The sequence below is a fragment of the Drosophila montana genome, unplaced genomic scaffold (genome assembly GCF_035044405.1).
Source record: "Drosophila montana isolate Dmon_TW-CO22-7 unplaced genomic scaffold, ASM3504440v1 contig_1866_1, whole genome shotgun sequence".
Lineage (NCBI taxonomy): Eukaryota > Metazoa > Arthropoda > Insecta > Diptera > Drosophilidae > Drosophila > Drosophila montana.
The window spans coordinates 3645-26254 of NW_026996785.1; positions in this window are offsets into that span (position 1 = coordinate 3645).

Consider the following 22610-nt stretch of genomic DNA (forward strand, 5'->3'; position numbering starts at 1 on the left):
TAACTCTCATTTCACGAGCATTACGGGACAATGAGCAAAATCTTGCGACAAATGAGCGAGAACTCTTGGCCATTGTATGGGCTCTGAAAAACCTTAGGAATTATCTTTACATTAATATCTTTACAGACCATCAGCCTCTAACATATGTCAGATAAAAACCCTAATGCTAAGGTAAAACGCTGGAAAGCTTTTATCGACGAGCACAATGCAAATATTATTTACAAACCTGGCAAAGAAAACTATGTGACTCGCAATGCTCAGATATCGCTACAATTCATAGCGAAGAATCCCTGACCTACACAATTGAGACCACCGATAAACCAGTAAACTGTTTCAGGAATCAGATTATTATTGAAGAATCTCATTCCCCTTTTGTCAGAACTATCATACTCTTTCAAAACAAAACACGGCATATTGTAGGGGTCTCAGATGGGAGCAGTCTTTTGCAAACACTACAGGATGTTGCAAATGCAGGTGTCGTCAATGGAATCCATTGCGAGCATTTATCCATGCTTTTATACAACACAATTTGATTGAACTATTTCCATCAACGACATTCCGATACTGTAAGTATGTGGTGACAGACATCCCAGACAAGACAGAACAAAGAGAAATAGTAACAGTAGAACATAACAGAGCTCACCGAGCAGCGCAGGAGAATGTCAAGCAAATAATGCGCGACTATTTTTTCCCAAACATGTCAAAACTGGCAACAGAAATTGTTGCCAATTGTAGAATTTGTTCAATGGCTAAGTACGATCGACACCCAAAAAAACAAATGTTAGGTGAAACACCCATTCCAACCTACACGGGAGAACGTCTGCACATTGATGTATTTTCGACAGACCAGAAATTTTTTTAACATGCGTTGATAAATTTTCTAAATTTGCTGTGACACTGCCCATTTGCTCAAGAGCAATCATAGACATCAAAACCCAATCTTACAACTCATAAATTTTTTTCCCAACATTAATACCATATATTGCGACAATGAAAGATCCCTAAATTCTGAGACAGTGAAATCCATCTTGTGTAAATTCGATATCCAAATCGTAAATACGCCTCCCTTACACAGCGTCTCAAACGGCCAAGTCGAACGGTTTCATAGCACTTTGGCAGAAATTGCACGGTGTATGAAACTTGACAAACACATAAGCGACACCGTTGACCTGATCCTGCTTTCAACGATTGAATACAATATAACTATTCATTCAGTGACGGCAATGAAACCAGTCGATGTTATCTGCTCAAACAGCACAGAAACAGGAATACAGATAAGGGACAGACTTATAAAAGCACAATCTAAGAAAATAGCACAGGAAAATAAAAACAGGGAAAACAAAGAATAACTAGTAGGAGATAAGGTTTGGGTAAAATCAAATGGGCGCTTGGGTAATAAATTAACCCCACTATGTGTAGAAGGCATAGTAGAAGCGGACCTAGGATCAACGGTTTTAATAAAAGGGAGGGTGGTCCACAAGGACAATCTTAGAAAATAAAAAATAAATTCTTTTTATTCATTCTTTCAATTTAGTCTAACAACAACACTGGTAGTACTTCTAATGATGACCCTTACGACCGCGACAGTTAAACTGACAAACTACACACTTTCGGACTACATACCAGTAACTGACGGGGTCGTAACTATTTGGGACGAGTACGGCTACCTAGGACACACAACGAACGTGACTTCGTACGAGACATACGCAGACGAAACCAGACAGACGATAGACTTATTCAAACAGGACCACATTCGAAACGTACTACTCACTGACCTCGGACACATCGACACACTAATTATGACACTCAAGAAATCCTCGCAGCATCAATCTCTTGGGGACAGCACTTAAAGTTATAGCAGGAACCCCAGACTTCGACGACTGGAAACAGGTCAAGTTTAGACAGACGCAAATAACGGATTCACACAACTTATAGATCGAATTAAATAATAAATTTCAAACAAGACTCAATCAATTAACAGAAATAGCTAACTCTATTAGCAAGACAGAAGAAATAGACTTAGATCATTTATATGAAACAATTTTGGCAAAAAATAGGATGATTATATCAGACTTGCAAAATTTAATTCTCGCAGTAACACTTTCCAAAATAAACTTGATCAGTCCGGTAATGCTTGATAACGTCGAGGTTAAGGAGATGACATTTAAACATATCACTAACATTAGTATAAGCGATGTATTAGAAGTTGCTACCATTAAAGCTTTTCAAAATAACGACATTTTGTATTTTCTTATTAAATATCCTATACCTAAGTTAGTATGCAAAAAAATAAATGTTCTTCCCGTTCAACGATCTGGTAAAATTCTGGACTTCGAGGAGAGTAGCATCGTAGCGGATTGCGGTACAGACATCTTCGCTGTAGGCGAGTGCAATGCGGCAATCGGCACCCCATCCTGCAAAAACATAAAAGCACCCAGCTGTGCCCAGCAATTGATAGCTGGAACACTCGCGCAATGTAGTGCTCGCCCCGGCCACCTAGATGAGTTAATGGTGATAGACGATGGTGCTATCGTAATTAACGAAGCATCCGTAAACATCTCAGGATACTCAGGCTCATCGTCATTCATCTCTGGAACTTACCTGGTCAACTTCGATGACGAAATTGTAATTAACAACACACGATACGTCTACAACTATGGTGTCTTCAGAATTCCTTCTGTGGTTTCAGCGGTCACTCAAATCAACGTGACTAAACATTGGGAACACCTGAGCTTACCTCTCCTACATGAGATGAGTACGATAAACCTGCAACACATCCGCCAACTAAAATCTGCGTTGACTTACGAACCCATATGGAGTGGAGGAGTCACACTAACGGTTGTCTTCTGTTTCTTGGTACTAGTGCAAAGGATTCGCCAGCGCGGAGAGCTACAACAACGGAATGCCATTATCGAGAAACTACAAGCAGGCACTAGGAAGACCGAGGACGTCCTTCACTTGGCCGAGGGAGGAGTTAACGCCAGCTAAACCAAAATAGGCTGACCGGATGCGTTTGCGACAAAGTTGCCCGCTCAGCAGTCTGCAATTTAAACATGCGCAACGAAGTTGCGATCCCCAGCAATGCAATATGATCCGTACGCCAAGCGGCCACTGGAATGTGTCACGAGGCCCATGGTCAGCATTCTGCCAACATCGCTGCCGGGAGTCCGTAGCTTAATTTATGTTTATAATTGCATGCTTGAATCAGTTTTATAAGAACCCTCGAATGGTCAAAGCTGACCGCGAACAATGAAATATAAAGAAACAAACTTCTCGGTGTTATAATTTGTATACTAACACACATACAAACATAGGTGCTTGCACGGCTCTTATAGAGCCGAAGCGCAGAATACATTCTATTTTTAGCTTTTCGCTCTTTCGGCTATGAGAGCACAATGATACTGATTTCGATCTCAAATTTCAAAAAAGCAGGCTGCATAGTAGGATTTTGTTGTATGGCGTTACTCATCTTAGTGTTTATATTGTCTTTGGTTCGAACTCGTAACTAACTTTCCGCCGCCTCTACCCAACAGCCACACCATTCATTGAGTCTTAACGAGAAAAGAACGAATTAAAATAACAGCACAAAAAACAATACAATCGCAACTGCAATGCTGTTGATATAATTCAAAGCGGACACGCATGAATGTGTGTGTGTACATGTATACAAAAATTCTTGTAATTTGCGCTTACCGCCCCAAAGTCGAGGCCAGCAATAACATGCTTTATTTAACAACTTCTGTGTTTCTTAACCGATCTTGATGAAATTTTCTACAGCTTATTGTACTATAGAATATTTGTGAATTATCAAAAAGTCAATTGCATTTAAATTGTGGCTTATATTGGTGGGCAGCATAAAGTGGTGTTTTTACTTGATTTATGGTTATGAGGTAGTAGCGGGGAGGTGGTGGTAGCTATAAAATGAAAGATACTTGGTATTTATATACTATTCTAGAAGCAAGATGAGTTTGGTGGCTCTTGCTCTAATTATTTACCAAAATTGCTCATAAAACAGAATATCGAGTTTTATCGATTACTTGGAAACGGGGCAAGTAATCGAATATCGGAAACAAACTCGATCTGCGCGGGCACTAGGACGACCTACAGCTAAAATTTCAAGTCTCTAGCTTTTATAGGTTCTGAGATCCTTGCGTCCATACATACGGACATACATACATGGCTAGATTGACTCGGCTATTGATGCTGATCAAGAATATATGTAATTTATGGGATCGGAGATGCTTCCTTCTGCCTGTTACATACATTTGCACAAATACATTATACCCCTTTTACCCATTTTCAATGGGTTCAGGGTAACAAAATACACAAATCTAAACTTAGGGAAATAAAAAGAAAAAAAAATACGAAGAATAATGAATCGCCGAACTTTACAGATTGACCATGGTCACTGGAGGACAAATTAAATTTCATTCAATTACCGTACAACAACTTATTGCAATGATCAACCTAAGAACAGTAATCTCCGTTAAAACTATATCACACGTTATATACCTAAATTTAGAACAGCTATAAAAACTATCGACGATGAAAAAGAAACAAACGAAATAAAAAACGTCCTCAAAGAAAAAGTAAACCAATAAGAAAATAGGGTTAATAGCCTTATAATTACCAAAAGGCATCGAAGAGGCATAATTAACGGATGAGGCACAGTAATTAAAACCATAACGGGATGAATGCAGAAGACAACTCTAGAACTGACAGAACCTTTAAGAAACTAAAGGAGGAAAATAATAATTATACAAATAATATAAAAATACAAGAAGAATTAAATACCGAGATATTAATAAGATTCACAAATATATCAACACATTACTAAAGAACAAGAAACAATAAATAATTTTTTTTCAAATTACCAAAATTCAATAGACAAAGATCTAAACCTAGAAAGTAAGCAAATTGCACTATTGCAATATACAGTTTGTCAAGTAATTGTTTGCAAAATGAAAAACATCACACAAATTAATTTTTAAGCTTATATTTTACCGACTTAAACTATTTTTTCTAAACTTTGTTTTGCATATAGTTATTATTCTAGGTATTCTTCTTAGATATAAGGCACAAAAATAACAAAATTCAAAACACAAAAGGTAAAAAAGCAGTCAAAACTAAAAATAGGCAAATATTGCGCTGTCAATTAATTCTTTGCAAAATTAAAACAATTACTGTATATATAACTAAATCTAGGAAACTATAGCTATGGTGGTTCTAATATTTGGTATATTGGCCATTAGCATCCATTACAGCCCGCAGACGACGAGACATAGACTAAATAAGGTTATGCAGGTCATATATTTGGGGTATTTTTATCCATTCTTCTTGAATGGCCTTAATGAGATCGTTTTTGTTTGTTGGGCTCCGTTTCCCCACGCGCTTCTTTAAGAAAGCCCACAAATTTTCAATTGGGCTTAAGTCAGGACTCTGGGCAGGGGTATCAATGACTTTGATGCAATTGTACAGCAGCCAAGTCCTGCACAGAAACGATTTGTGTTTGGGGTCGTTGTCCTGATAAAGCTTGTACCTCTGTTTGTTGGGATTTTGGGGATCTACAAAACCAAACTTTATTGCGCTCCTTGACAATTCATTTTTTAGAATGTTCAAGTAAAACTCCTTCGTCATAACATCATTGAAAATGCGCAGCTCACCACCTTTCGACGATATGCAGCCCCACACCATTACAGAGAGTTTGCCAAACTTTACTGTTGGTATTATATTTTTCTTTTCTAGAGCTGTATTGGGCTTTTTTCAAACTTTACTGGGTCCGTCATGATAATATAACATTATTTTTATCTCGTCACAAAAAATTACGTCATTCCAGTACTCCGCGGGCTTGTTAACATTGGCAATAGAAAAATTAAGCCGCCTCTGAATATTTACTGCATATAGTAATGGTTTCTTTCTAGCTATTTGCGACGAGTATTTATGCATTTTTAAAACTTTACCCAACTGTCTCGTGGCTCACTGTCTTCTTGCAGTCATTTTTTAGGTCAAATGCCAACTGTCTGAGGCTAGTTTAAGGATTATTGTTGGTCTGTTTTAAAATTTTTGAATGATCGCGTCTAGTGAGCTTTGCTGGTCTGCCTCCGGAGTGCTTTAATTCCAACCTGTTTTCTTTTTCGGCGCGGTTAATAATATTATAAATAGTTCTTAACTTAATTGAGAACATTTCTGCCAATTTCTTAGCTGATTTCCCCTTGTGGTAGTGGAAATAAACTAATTGAATTAGGTTTTCATTAACTCGTTGACCAGGCATTGCAAAAAGCTCTAAATTAGGTAATATTTGATCTGTTCAAAACGCAGAATCGTTTAGAAGGAATTCGCACAATCATAGCAAAGACTCACTCATTCAATTTTCTTCGAATTGGAAGTACCGTTAGGTAGCTTGGGCTCTAAATCGAATTGTGTTTGCATTTTGCAAAGAATTAATTGACAGCGCAATATTTGCCTTTTTTTAGTTTTGACTGTTTTTTTACCTTTTGTGTTTTGAATTTTGTTATTTTTGTGCCTTATATCTAAGAAGAATACTTAGAATAATAACTATATGCAAAAAAAAGTTTAGAAAAAATAGTTTAAGTCGGTAAAATATAAGCTTAAAAATTAATTTGTGTGATGTTTTTCATTTTGCAAACAATTACTTGACAAACTGTATGTATAGAATAAGTTTCAATATAGACATACTATATAATCATTTAAGCAATATCGCAGGGAGTATCTTACTATCCAAATTAAAAATTCTCCCTTAATTTATACTAACTAACGAAGAAGTTGAAAAAATAACAAAAATCATAGAAATTCAAAACATCAAATTACAAATTTAGAACACTTATACAGATTACTAAGCTTAGAAACAACTCAACAAGACCAAACTATCATATTCCTAATAAAGATACCTATATTAAGCAATGAAGAATTTCAAATGTACCGCATCATACCATTGCCCATAAACGAAATACAGTCCATTGTAACACCTAAATATGTAATATATAATCAAAATAGCATAAGACAAATTAACACCCCGTGTCAAAAGCTACACAAAATAAATATTTGCGAAGTCTCAGAAATGGAGGAAATTTAAACAAACAAAATATTTATAAGTAATATTTAAAACAAAACACAATTAGTTGCACCACAACAAATTTATGTAGACAACAACAAATTTTTGAACCGGAAAAGGTGTGATATTTGTATTCAACGCACCAGCAACCAACATAGAATCAGATTGCTGAGAAAAAAGATCTGTATAAGGATCAATTATCATCAAATATGCGAATTGCACCGTCAAAATAAACATCGAACGATATGACTACTCGATTATTACAATGAAGGATAGAAAAGAAATCAGCACTCCCAAAATAGAAGGAATCACGATCAATACCGCAATAGAGAAAATCAATCTACAAAAACTCCAATTTCAAAACATCCAACATCAAAAGCTAATAAGGCAAATAAAAGAACAGTCCAAGTCACATCTGGTAGCAATATACTCGATGCTAATTGGCGGCATAACAGCAACAGCCTACTATATCCGAAGGAAGCAAATCATTTACTCCACAAAGTACGCAGAAACAGTCTCAGTTCAGGCCATACCTTCGATGTGGCCCTCACTTCACTCCAGGGGGGGAGGAGTTACCGTATCTCCCAGCGAGGGTATCACAGAGTCGATACCTCCAACTAAACCACCAAGAAGCGGATAGAACAAGACTTCCCTCCCCTTACCTCTCGCTGCCCACTCAAGAGGGCATCAGTACATTGTCAGAGCTTTTAAGTACATTGTATCAAATTCCAAACGAAGCAGTTTAAGAGGATGTGGTTGCGACACTTCTTTTCGCTAGCAATTGAAAACACCTAAATCAGCACTTTCTCAGACTCATGTTGAGAAACAATTCTAAAACATATTGTAAACATTAGCTTAGCATAAGATTGAAGAATAAATGTGAAGTCAGTCTGTACTGAAGAATCAAACCCAACAGTTAGTCTTTTATTGAATGCCTATAAAAGTATAAAGAAGAATACATTGTGAAAGTGTTCAACATCCTCCTTCAACTAGGACATCATTTGGTATCTCTCTCGGCCACGGAAGATATCCGGGCACTAGGAGGACCTACGCTTTAAATTCAAATCTATAGATCTTATAGTTTCTGATATCCTTGCGTTCATACATACAGTCAGACGGACGGACGGACAGTCAGACGAACATGGCTAGATCGACTCGGTTTGTGATGCTGATCAAGAATATATGTGTATACTTTATGGGGTCGGAGATACTTCTGGGTCAACATGGACAACGGTTTTATATAGTTTTTAGAGGCGCCTGTGTCTATTAGAAGTCAGATATTATGCCCCACAACCGTACGAGCTATGTACGGGAGCAGGAAATTTCCCCTAAAAAAATGCAGCTTTCGGCGTCGGACAATTCATCTTTAACAGCAGTCGCCTCGGACCATGCTTATTTTTCATATGACTTGTTCTCAGATTGACTCTGAGATGTGAAGAGTGCATCTCATAGGACTTTTGCTTAGAGCGTGACGACTATTTCCATGGGCTATGTCCCCGAAAGTTCGACGGTTTACTGTAACGTGAAGACGAATAAATTCCCATGGGCTCCGGTGTTTGACCTTGAGCGTTCTGTGAATAAGGGCGCTGTTTCGAGCTGCCCGACTTGGTCTGGCTCTGATGAGGGTTTTTGCCATGGTCACCTTGATTCTCAGCGTTTTGTGAGGCATCTTGGCCATTATTTTGACGTCGACCCTGGGGTCGTTGACCCCTAGACTTTTGGGATCTTTGTTCCATATGCTTGGCAAAACTAGTTGCGAACATACAGAGATCGTTACTGACCTCTGCCTCTTATTCCAAGGCAGTGCAGTTGGCAAATCTCGAGGATGGGCTAGGAAAACGGCTGATTGGAGGGACTTCTTCAATCCTAATACGAATGTGAGTAACGCGTCGCTTCTATATTTCTCATTGAGGACAGTAGCGGCGGCTGTATCATGAGTAATTAACATCTTGTTTGTCAACAGCGGTAGCTTTCTCTTAATTTCGTCATAATACTTTAATGAATGCCCATTAATATCGCCAAGTTTCATTAGGTACAGCACTTGCTGTTTGACGCGCATTGGTGTCTTGTCTGCGTACGTTAAATCAAGCCTAACTAAAATTACTTTAAAATTTTGAACTGTGTTAAAGAAGGCTAGCGTAAAATGACAACTGCTGGTAATGCATAGAACAGCCCTCATAAGGCTTTTAAATTTCATAGGTGTTTCTTGTGTTAACTGAATAATTTTTTAATCAAAGGTACGGGCCTGTGCCTCAAGTACTGACCTGACGACAATTTCTATAATTTCAGCGAAAGTTTGTCTTCATTTTTGATTTCCTTTCTGCTAAAATTTATTCCCTATAACTGTAGTTTAAGAGTTTGAGAGCACAGACTGGACACAACAACCTACAGAAAGATTATTATCATTCCATTATTATTATTATTTTTTTTATTTTTTATTTAAAGAAATTTATTCATTGGTCGATAAAATAATTTATTTATTTCTGGCCAATTGATCGCTCACTTTCATGAATTTTATATTTACAGCCGGATACCTCATTTCATTCGTGGTGCGTTGTTGGTGTTGTGGAGCTGTTGCTAACCGGCCGCCTTGTTGCCGATTTTTGTGTTTTGTGTTGTGATTTCTTATCTCGCTCAGCTTTGTTGCTGAGGTTCTAACAAAGACAATATTAACACTAAGATGAGTAACGCCCATACATTTGCATACGACGCAAAATTTCTAGCCTGGCTTCCTATCTGGCTTGTACGACTTCACACGACACGCCAGCCGACTGCTGTTCGTTCAGACGAATGAATGCCGAAGTCGCGGCTTGCTGATGCTAACAGGAGCAATAAAGTTAGTCGCCAGCCCGCCTTCAGCAAAGCTGGTCGATGTTGCTTTGCGTCGCTTCGTTTTCGAAGTACATTGAGCGAAAAAGTTTTAAACTTACGATAGACGCAAAGTACTTCTGCTTTATCCATGAAATGCATGCTTTACTTAAATGATACCTTACCCTAGATACTAAAGATAAATTTTACAGGAAAATTTAAGAATAAAATAATTTTTTCACAAAGCGCATCTTGTGCAATAACAATGTTAAGAAAATAACACACATAGATTGATTTCACTTTTGTTTTTGGATAGTGTATGCTCGATCGTGTCAATGGCGTGCAAGCGCACATATGTTTGAATGTAAATTATGAATGCATAATATATATATGTGTATATATATATATATATATATGTATATATAGGCCGGGTTATATATATATACTACTATATATATATACTAGCGGGTATAACCCGGCCTAGCCCGTGGCACGTATATTATAAAATCTATGTTTTTAAAAAGCCTTGAAAATAATTTTGAAACTGATCGGACGGGAATCAAACAACTTTTTTTGCAAATCGGACAGAACTGAAAATTTAACAAAAAAAATCTTTGAAATGCATCTTCCACCCATGGAGGAGGATAAACACGTCTCAAATGATCTTTGGAAACGAATTTGAGCGCGAAACGTCACCCACCAAATCTTTGACCTCCATTTCCACCAAGAAGGAATGGATTTTTCGAAAACTGTGAAACATCCCTTCAATAAATTTGAACAAAGATCTTTGAAAATAAGTTTGGGGCGATCGGATCGTAAACAAAAAACTTTCATACAACCGTTTTTCGCGATTTTTCCACACTTGCGGGTGGCATTTCCCGAAACCCAGTCTTAACGTGCGCCTACATCACATAAGGTAACTACAGTTAAATTTTAAGCTTCCTAGCTGTTACGGTTTGGGCTGTGCGTTGATCACCAATCAGTCAGTCACTCAGTCAGTCAGGACAAACAGGTTTATATATAGATATACATATATATATATATATACATATATATATATATATATACATATATATATATAAATATTTCCATCGACTTATAAATACAGATTTTCTATGGAACCAACCTCAGTACACAACATGCATTTATATGTCAACACAAATTTGGAATGGGTCATGATCAGCGCTAGAAAACAAAGAAAATTGATTTCTTTACCAGCCAAAGCCCAGGGCAGTCAATAACATCACATTTAAATATGATGTTATGTATGTATACTAACACACATACAAACATAATTGCTTGCACGGCTCTCATAGAGCCGAAGCGCGAGTACATTCTGTTTTTAGCTTTTCGCTCTTTCGGCTATGAGAGCGCAATGATACTGATTTCGTTTTCATTCTCAATTTTCAAAAAATCAAGCTGCATATTAGCATTTCATTGTACTTACTTATCTTAGTGTTTATATTGTCTTTGGTTCAAATTAAACCGTGAACACATTAAAAATGGTTAAAAAGGGTATAATGTATTGGAAGCATCTCCAACCCCATAAAGTATATATATTCTTGATCAGCATCAACAGCCGAGTCGATCTGGCCATGTCCATCTATCTGAACTTTGGAACGTATGTTAGGTTCTCCTAGTGCATGCGCAGTACGAGTTTGTTTCCGATAATCGATGACTGTTCCGTTTTTAAACAATCGACAACAATCGATATCGAATTCCTGTTTTTTTGAGCAAATCTCGTACATTTTGAGAGCTAGCGACACCAAATTTTACAAGTAGCTTCTTAAAAAATATATTTATATTAAATATTATATAACTATTGCCACCGCCTCGCCTATACACCATGGCTACAAATCAAATAAATAAACGAATTGGAACTACCCAACAAATTAAGACACAATTTTAATACAATTGTCTATTTGAAAATATACGAATTTTCTATACCATAATAAGATCTACTGTTGAAATATCACCAAGATAGGTAAAGAAACACAAAAGTTTTGAAATAAACTGTGTTTTGGTTGTTTGCGGCAGCTAGCGAAAATAATAAGAATGTCAGTATACATGTATACGTACACATTGCCGCGCGTTTTTATTGAATTCTATCAACAGTATTGCAATTGGGATTATATTGTTTTCTGTGCTGTGTGAATGCGTTGCTATTTAAATTTTTTTTTTACGCTCACTTTAATAACTTTTGTGTTTCTTAACCGATCTTGATGAAATTTTCAACATTAAATCTTATTTACTATAAAATATTCTCAAGTAGTTCAAACGAGCTCATATTATTTACCAAAATTTGTTTAAAAAAACAGGATGTCAATATCGGTTTTTATCGATTACTTGGAAACGGGGCAAGTTATCGAATATCGGAAACAAACTCGATCTGCGCGGGCACTAGGAGGACCTACAGCTAAATTTCAAGTCTCTAGCTGTTATATCTAGCGTTCATACCTACGGACGGACGGACAGACAGACGGACATGGCTAGATCGACTCGGCTATTAATGCTGATCAAGAATATATGTACCTAATGGGATCGGAGATGCGTCCTTCTGCTTGTTACATACATTTTGCACGAATACAATATACCCTCTTTACCCATTTTTAATGAGTTCAAGGTATAAAAAACGAGTTAAAATTGCAGCACAGAAAACAATACAATGGCAATTGCAATTCTGTTGATAGAAAACCCACGCGCATAAATGTGTAAACAGAAATTCTTGGAATTTGCGCTTTCTGCCGCAAACACGTGGGCAGCCAAAACACATAACCTACGTGTTTCTTGACCGATCGACAGTACATCTTATTGTGCCATAGAATTCTGTTTTCTCAAAAAGTCAATTGAATTTATAGTGTGGCTTAAATTGGTGGGCAATATAAGTTGGTTTACTAACTTGATTTATAGCTTTGTGGTGGTAGCGGAGAGGTGGCGATAGGTATAAAATGAAAGATACTTGATATATACTATTGTAAAAGCAACGTATCAAGTTTTGTGACTCCAGCTCTTATTATTTATTCAATTTGCTAAAAACAAGATATCGATATCGATTTTAATGGATTGCTTGGAAACGGAGTAAGTTTTCGATTATCGGAAAGAAACTTGTGCTGCGCATGGAGTCAGAGGACCTACAGCTAAAATTTCAAGTCTCTAGCTCTTATAAGTTTTGAAATCCTTTCGTTCATACATACGGACAGACGGACGGTCGGACGGACAGACGGACACACAGACGGACATGGCTAGATCGACTTGGCTGTTGATGCTGATCAAGAATACATACTTTATGGGGTCGGAGAAGCATCCTTCTGCCTGTTATATACATTTGCACAAATACATTATACCCTTTTTACCCATTTTCAATGGGTTCAGGGTATAAAAAGATACATGTCAAGTTTTGTGTCCATAGCTCTTACAAGATATGCTTAAAAAACAGGACTTCGATATCGGTTTTATCGATTGTTTGGAAATCTGGCATGTTATCTATTCCTGTGTAGTATGTATACCCTGCATATTGTAGTGTATCTATATGAAATATACTTTGCGACACTTTGTCGCAATATATGTACATAATTAAATATATAAAGCCAACCACATATAAACATATAAACATTCCAGCGCTCGTGAAACTCGATCAGCCTCATGTGCAGACCGATAGAGGCGCATGAGAAACGCTGAGCATGCACTTTACCGCCAGCGACAGTGGTTGCGCTATACATATGTATATATCTTATGTTTATGCCTTCTGCATAAACATATATTCAGAATACATAGAAGAACATTATGTATTTAGGTGAGGCTCATTCCATGTATCGAATAAGAATTCAGAATAAAGATAGAACCTAAACGGAGCAGACGCCCCCAAAACAAATTACAATTGTTTCATAAATCGAGCCACCTTTTACATGGCGACCGTGACATGGTTGTCGTCACTGTGTGTACAATTCAAGAACAATTTAAAATATCAAATTTCACATACTTATGGTGCATGAAAGTAAACAGATGGCCACAAAGTGGACCCCGGTGATAACTATATACCGGTTATCGGGCAACTCCAACCAATGGCAGTCACCAGCATGACAACAACAACAACATAAGGAAAAACGAACACCTCTCCTCGCCGAGGGAAAACCACCACATGGTAAAAAAAAAAATGAAAAAAACGACAACGAATCGCAACTAATGCGGTTGTCGGCGTGACAACAGTACAACATAAAGACAACAGCAACTACGCTGTGGAAAATTGAGAAAGGTGTCAAAAAAAAGTGTGTCGCAAATGTCTAACCGCATCATCACATTAGATGAGTATAGCCCCGGCCGTTGATCAAGATAGCGTTGAAAAAAAAACCAAGAAATCGAGGCGGCAACAGCTACGTATTAAAAAGCGCAAAGATGAGATATGCAAGCTATTATATAATAACAATATAATGTAATAACAGCATAATGGACGTATTTTGGACACTGTACGCGTCTGTCACATTATGAACATAGTTTGACCACTGTGCTTGCCAGACCAAGCTGTGCAATGAGTTTGGGATATGGTGAAATGATTTCTTAGAATTTGACTACAACGTAGAATATGACTGGCGCCTAGGTACCGTACGAGTGAGGCGACGGCGTTGTCGCGCTGTCGCCGAGTGTAGTCCAGCTAGCGTGTAAAAAGAAGTAGATCGAGGCGTGATCAGAGAATGCGAAGTAGTTGCGTTCAGACAATTGTATGCGCCGGTTGGAATTCGCTTCACTCTCAAAGTTTGTGAGTCAATATGGCAGACCAGCAACCAAAAATAAACGATTCTGCGACATCAGAAGTGGGATCTGCTTTGCCTACAAATATCACTGATGCATACTTGGCAGCTTTACAAGTGCAAAACAACAACCTTTTGGAGATCATTAAAAATATGCAGACACCAAGGGCTCCGGCAACTGATGAAAAGGGAAAACATGTAACTCTGCCAAAATTTAATCCTGAGGGAGCTGGAGCAGATGCCACAGCTTGGTGTACGACAGTGGATCTCATTTTTGCTGATAAAATGCCCGAAGGAAGCATCCTGATGATAACTTTGAGTAAGGCGCTAGAGGGAAGCGCATCACAATGGCTGTCCCAAATATGCTTTGCTGGCATTACATGGCCACAATTCAAAGAACTCTTCGTGCAACGCTTTGTTGGCATAGAAACGTCTGCGGCTATACTGATAAAAATTTTGAACGGGCGACCAAAGTCTGGAGAAAGCTACACCGAATATGGCAGCCGAATTGTCACCTTAATAATGTCAAAATTTAAATCTAATGATCTGGAGGAAATCGCGGTTTCACTAGCTCTGGCCCACATGGCACAAATTGATGACAAATTGTCGCGCTGGGTTTTTACAAACAATATCAAAACCCGAAATGAAATGCAACAACAACTACAAGCGCACACTTTTAAGAAGCGGAACCTAGATGACGACTCATCTACAACAGGCTCGGAGCGTAAAAAGTCTAAGTATCTCTCTCAAGTGAAATGCAACTATTGTGGAAAGTCTGGGCATAAATATGCTGAATGTCGTGCTCGGCAGAGGACACCAATTCAAGGAAAAAGCCACTACGGAAGTTCAACGCAAGGATCAAAAGACCGGTCAACTGTCAAATGTTTCAAATGCGACGAGCTTGGACACTTCGCATCCGCTTGTCCAAAAGGACGATCACGAGGAAACGACCGAGTAATTGAGAAACGTGTAGACATCTGTACTGTAGCTCCGCCATCAGGAACAATAAGCAGTTCAACCGGTGAGTCCGTTCCATTTTGCTTCGACTCTGGAGCTGAATGCTCCTTGGTTAAGGAAAGCGTCGCCGATAAGTTTACTGGTAAAAGAATTAATAACATTGTAAAGTTAAACGGTATAAGTAATGATTCAATATGTAGCACTCAACAACTATTATGTAACATAAATATTGATCAATGTTATTTTGAGATTTTGTTACATGTTATTATGGACAAGTATTTGAAACATGACGTACTAATTGGTCGTGAAATTTTTAGTCAGGGCTTTGGCGTAACTACGGACGCTGACAAATTTCAACTTTACAAAACCAAAAGAGTAGAAGCGTTAATAATTGCCAATTATGAAGATGTCATAGAATCGAATAGTGAACTTGATGATCCTGATAAGGCAGCCTTGATAAATATTTTAAAATATTATTCAGATTGGTTTATTGATGGAATACCAAAGACTAGGGTCACCACAGGGCATTTGGAAATTAGACTAATAGATCAGCAAAAGACAGTACAACGGCGGCCATATAGGCTTAGTGAAGAAGAGAAAATCAAAGTGCGGGGTAAAGTTGACGAATTATTAAAAGCTCAAGTTATTCGCCCAAGCTGTTCACCTTTCGCTAGTCCCATGATGCTAGTTAAGAAGAAAAATGGCACCGATCGACTGTGTGTAGACTATCGCATGCTAAACGACAATACAGTTGCTGACAAATACCCGTTGCCCCTCATCTCAGACCAAATTGCCAGACTTCGTGGTGCTAAATATTTTTCGTGCATTGATATGGCAAGCGGCTTTTATTAAATTCCAGTTCACGAGGACTCAATCGAACGAACTGCATTTGTCACGCCAGAAGGTCAATACGAGTTCTTGACAATGCCGTTCGGTTTGAAGATGATGTTCTCATAATAGCAGAAAGCAAAGAAGATGCGCTAGTTAGATTGCGGACAGTATTGGAGACATTAAGTAAGGCTGGATTTTCATTTAATGTCACCAAGTGCTCCTTTCTCACAACTAGAATAGAGTATCTTGGATTTGAATTAAGCAATGGAGAAATCAGGCCAAATTCACGAAAAATTCAAGCTTTAAATGGATTACCACCACCTCAAAATGTTTCACAGCTAAGACAATTTATTGGTTTAGCTTCTTATTTTCGGCAATTTGTGTTAAATTTCTCCCAAACACTTAAACCTCTGTATCTTCTCACCTCTAAGAAAAACACTGACTTTGTTTGGTTACCAGTGCATGAACAGATACGAACAAAAATAATAACTATATTGACTCAGACGCCAGTTTTAATCATATTCGATCCGCAATACTCAATAGAGCTACATACAGACGCAAGTTGTATTGGGTATGGAGCGATCCTGTTACACAAAATTGACAATAAACCTCATGTGGTAGAGTATTACAGTAAGTGTACGTCTGCCGCCGAATCTAAATACCATTCATACGAACTGGAGACGTTAGCAGTAGTAAATGCTATTAAACACTTCCGACATTATTTGCAGGGACGTAAATTTATAGTTTATACTGACTGTACTTCATTAAAGGCCAGTCGCACAAAACTAGATTTAACACCGAGGGTGCATGGATGGTGGGCGTTTTTACAGGCATTTGATTTCGAAATAGAATATAGAAAAGGCGAGCGAATGGCGCATGTTGACTTTCTCTCTCGGAATCCAGTGCATGAACAACATAAAAGTCTGATTAAAATACCTGAATTACGAATCAATTTGACGGAGGTATCTGACAACTGGTTGGTTTCGGAACAACAGCGAGATTCCGAGATACAAGAAATAATTTTAAAGTTAAAAATGAAATGAGTTACCAGGAAATATGGACAAAACCTATGAATTGCGAAAAGGTATACTACATAGGAAAATACAGCGAAATAGTAAGACCAAATGTTTGCCGGTAATACCAAGAGCTTTTCGATGGGCCGTCATAAATCACGTCCATGAAGCTATAATGCATCTGGGTTGGGAAAAGACGCTCGACAAGGTCTATGGTTATTACTGGTTCGAAAACATGTCCAAACATGTGCGTAGATTTGTAGAAAACTGCATCACATGTAAAGTATCTAAGCCACTTGTGGGAAAAGTGCAAGTCGAGCTGCATCCTATTCCTAAAATAGAAATACCATGGCATACGATACATATTGACATTACAGGCAAAATGAGTGGTAAAAATGATTTGAAGGAATACGTCATCGTTCTTATAGATGCTTTCACCAAGTTTGTTTATTTTTATCACACACTAAATATAGATTCTGAAAGCTGCATTAAGGCTGTAAAATCAGTCGTATCTTTATTTGGTTTACCCACTCGAATTATAGCAGATCAAGGAAGTAGTTTCGCAAGTAAAAGTTTCCGCGAATTTTGCTCATCTCAAAAAATTAATCTACATTTAATTGCTACGGGTGCCAGTAGAGCAAACGGTCAGGTAGAACGGGTCATGAGTACCCTGAAAGGTATGCTGACTGCTGTCCAAACCAGTCAGAGATCATGGCAGGATGCGTTGGCTGAAGTGCAGCTAGCAATGAATTGCACGATTAATCGTGTGACTAAGTTTAGCCCTTTAGAATTATTGATTGGTAAGGAAGCTCGACCTTTTGGCTTGTTGCCGATAAACGAAGATAACAATGATGAAGTAGACAAAGAAAATTTGAGAAAGGAAGCTAAAAAAAATATGGAAACTCAAGCAAAATACGACAAAAATAGGTTTGATAAAAATAAAGCTAAAATAATAAATTTCAAAGTGGGTGATCACGTTTTTCTCAAAAACGAAGAACGTCATCAAACTAAACTTGATCCTAAATTTAAAGGGCCATTTGAGATAATTGAAGCTTTGGATGGGGACAGATATTTACTTAAATCTTTAACATGTAATCGAAAGTATAAGTATTCTCATGAATGTTTAAAAGCAATACCAAATAATCAGATACTCGATGAGTTATGTAAAGATAGAGACAGCACAATGGAAGTTGCATCTGTTGCCCAATATGATAACTGAAGACCGCACCATAGCAGAAGAGACATGTTATGGCGGGGGTCGTATGTGTAGAAGGAATTACACAAACGATAAGTTCGTATGTGTAGAAGGAATTACACAAATGATAAGTTCGTATGTGTAGAAGGAATTACACAAATGATAAGTTAGTTGTGTGTAAAAGGAACTACACAAATTTGTTTGGTTAAAAAAAAAAAAAAAAATGTGTTTAAGGAATTACACGAATGTTACGATTTATTAAATTAAAATTATGTTACGAAAATGTAATTATGCTATGAGAAGAATGAAATTAAAACTGATTTGAATTGTGTTACATAATGAATAAGAATATCGAATAAAAATGTATTGAAATGTCCAGAGAGCCTTTGAATCCTGAAGCGTTGTCACTTATGCGGTTGAGTTAAGACAACACACGAGGACGTGTATTTTGTCAGGAAGGCCGTGTCGCATAATGGACGTATTTTGGACACTGTACGCGTCTGTCACATTATGAACATAGTTTGACCACTGTGCTTGCCAGACCAAGCTGTGCAATGAGTTTGGGATATGGTGAAATGATTTCTTAGAATTTGACTACAACGTAGAATATGACTGGCGCCTAGGTACCGTACGAGTGAGGCGACGGCGTTGTCGCGCTGTCGCCGAGTGTAGTCCAGCTAGCGTGTAAAAAGAAGTAGATCGAGGCGTGATCAGAGAATGCGAAGTAGTTGCGTTCAGACAATTGTATGCGCCGGTTGGAATTCGCTTCACTCTCAAAGTTTGTGAGTCAATATGGCAGACCAGCAACCAAAAATAAACGATTCTGCGACATATATATATATAGATAAACAAATCAAACCATTATTCATGAAAATGTAATTTCGTCATGATTGAAGACAAAATCGATCATATATACATCGTATATCCAAACTTTCGTATGGAAGCCATACAAATTTTGGAAATGCTAGGAAATTCATACCAGTATAGAATTTTGAATACGAATATATTGAAACATATGGCACAATAACAAGCCCACTCTTTTTTTGTTCTAATATAGAGAGGGGAATAGTCTTGTCAACATAATCCTATATAAAAATAAAAACTATTATTGACGAACATCCCATTCTAGGGCCAACAACAATTCATCTGGTACGTCTGCACAGGTAGTATCTATTTAATTAAACAAAAAAAAAGTCAAGTCATTGTAAAAAATGGGTTGAAAAGAATACAAGGCAGATGATAACTCTGACAATGTAGTAAACGTGGTAGAAGGTGTAATAGAATCGGCGAACATCCTTCTGAACATATCTCTTCTACATAAAAAATCACTGAGGAAACGCTACATGAGTAGGGCTAATAATGTCTAAGCCGCTGCTTAAATGCAAATATTTAAGTAGGGGAAGTGCCACATGGATTGGCACCAAATAGTCGAAAAAATAAAGCTGCATAGATAAAATTTCGATAAATCCTATAAATGCCTAAATAAAAGCGGGCCAGTTTTGCAACCAACCACAATTAAAAACACTGAAATTTTTGTACATGAATACAATGAAATCAGGAGTTTAATTGAGGAGTAGCAGCATAAACTCACAAGCTTACTGTTGCGGGACGAATTAAGTTATCGATTGTTCAGTATTAAGTATATTCTGAAAGTATGTATTTTTGCCCTGTGAATGTACGGGCACATTATATTTGGCTTGTTGCCGCCATTACTTAAAGGTTAAGCTCATTATTGTCGTGAGTTAGAAGGCCGTAGGAGGGAAGACTGCGGTAAGACTCTGAGGGAATATATATCTAAGTTCTAACCTATGTAATCCGTTCAGAATAAAACACTTGCACTAGCACGTTTTGCATTACGCTGTCTCTATTAACATCGGAGTAACATGGAAGGGGCCATGCGTAAACCTTGCAGTGTTCAAATTACAACTCCACCTTCGTTTGGCACGCGACATGATCTTTTATTCGCAGTTCCTATTGTAAGAAACTGCAAGGGCGACTTGCACTGGAGTCAAGTGGTGGTGTAACTTTGGAGTTACAGTGCGTGTACGTAGACAGAGCACAGGCAGGGCCTCCACCCCAGAAATAGAGTTACCATTGGTACGCAGCCAGCGTAAAATATAGTAGAAGTCATCTCCGAGCTGAATAGGATGACACAACGGTCACCCAGGAAAAGCGCACGCCTGAACGATGGCCAGGAGATAACTACCACGGCGAGTGAGGTGCAGCCGAAGCGGACAAGTAGAATGGTGAGCACTGTATCACAGCTGCAAGTTCCCGCTGTGAGCGCGCCACAAAGCCCCAGCACCGTGGATGTGGGCACAAGTGTACAACCTGCCGGCACTGTGGCCGCAGGAATGAGTGCACGAGCCAGCATATTGACAGGAGTGCCAAGCCCAAGCACGCAACTCTCAAGTACTCAAGTCATGGATTTGATAAAGGGAGTCGCTGCGCTAGAGCACGAGTTGCAAAGGTCAAAAACTGGTATAGCACATGTGAGTACACTTACTGATCCCGTTAAATTGAGAAATGCGGGCGTGGATGGTACAGGTGAGGATTGCTGCCATTTTTGAAAGGAGCTTTGTGTGGAGAGCCATCGTCGAATGGAAGTTTGAGTGAAACTGCAATTATGAATGGAGTCCCGAATTCAAGTGTAAGTTTGAGTGAAACCTCAATTTTGAGTGGAATTGTCATTTTGAACAGAAGGCCATCTTTGAGTGAGGCATTGCCTACGTCATTAAGTGAAAATTTGGGACCACAATTGCAAACGGTAGAACGAGCTACATTTATGGATAACTGCTCTACAACATCAAGCCGCTCGACGCCATATTGTTCTGCAGGCATTGCGCAGCCAACGCTCAGCTACACGCCGGCACAAGAGAACCAACCAGCGATCATTTTGGAGCCAGCGCAGGCAACTGCGAACTTCGCATGGGCGACCCCTCCCTGCTACGCAAATTACCAGATCTACCCGAGTTTGGAGGCCAACCTGAGGACTGGCCTATATTCTTCTGCGTGTTTACGGAAACAACTTTGGCGTACAACTACAAGAATCTGGAGAATAACCAGCGATTGTTGAAGGCACTCAAAGGCACGTGATACTGTGAAGTCGTCGCTCATACATATCAGAAATGTGAACAACCTGATGGAACAATTGCGTTTCATATATGGCCGCCCAGAACAACTAATACGCAGCCAGCTAATTAGTATTCGAGAGGTGCAGGCAATTCAAGAGCCCAGCATAGCGAAAATCGTGCCATTTGTGACATTGCACGGGGCTAATAAGCGGATCGATACGTATGCGATACGTATATATCCTCGACGAGGGCTCGTCCGTAACTATGATCGACGATGAGCTACTGCGCGCCCTAGATGTAAAACGGGAACGCAGGTAACTAAATATACAGTGGTTTGGTGGAAGAGCAACCAGAGAGACGTCCACAGTGGTGAGCATAGAAATTAGAGCCGTGTCCAACCTGAGCTTACCAATGCAAAGTCTGCATCGACGTGACGTCCAAATGTTTGACAACGGTGCACGACTTCCAATGAAACTGTGTCGCGGGACGGTACCAAAACTTCTAATTCGACTTGACCATGCGCATCTTGGACTGCCAATGCAAACAAGAAGGTTTGCACCACAGGGACCATGTGTCGCAGCCACCGAACTTGGATGGGTGGTTTTTGGGCCGGTAAGGGGTCAACCGACGGTCAACAAAGTCATGCCTCCTAGCAGTGTCGCAGGAGGATGCAATCCAAAAGATGGTAAATGACCATTTTGATATCGAGAATTTCGGTGTGAAGCTTACGTCACCAGTCGCAGCCAGCGACGATGCACGAGCACAGAAGATACTCGAAGACACCACGGTGAAAATAGGGGAACGTTACCAGACAGGTTTATTATGGAACCGTCATAATGTTGACTTGCTACGATATTGCATAAAAAAGATTGGTCAACACTTAGAGAAAGATGAAGCGTAACGATCAGTTTAAAC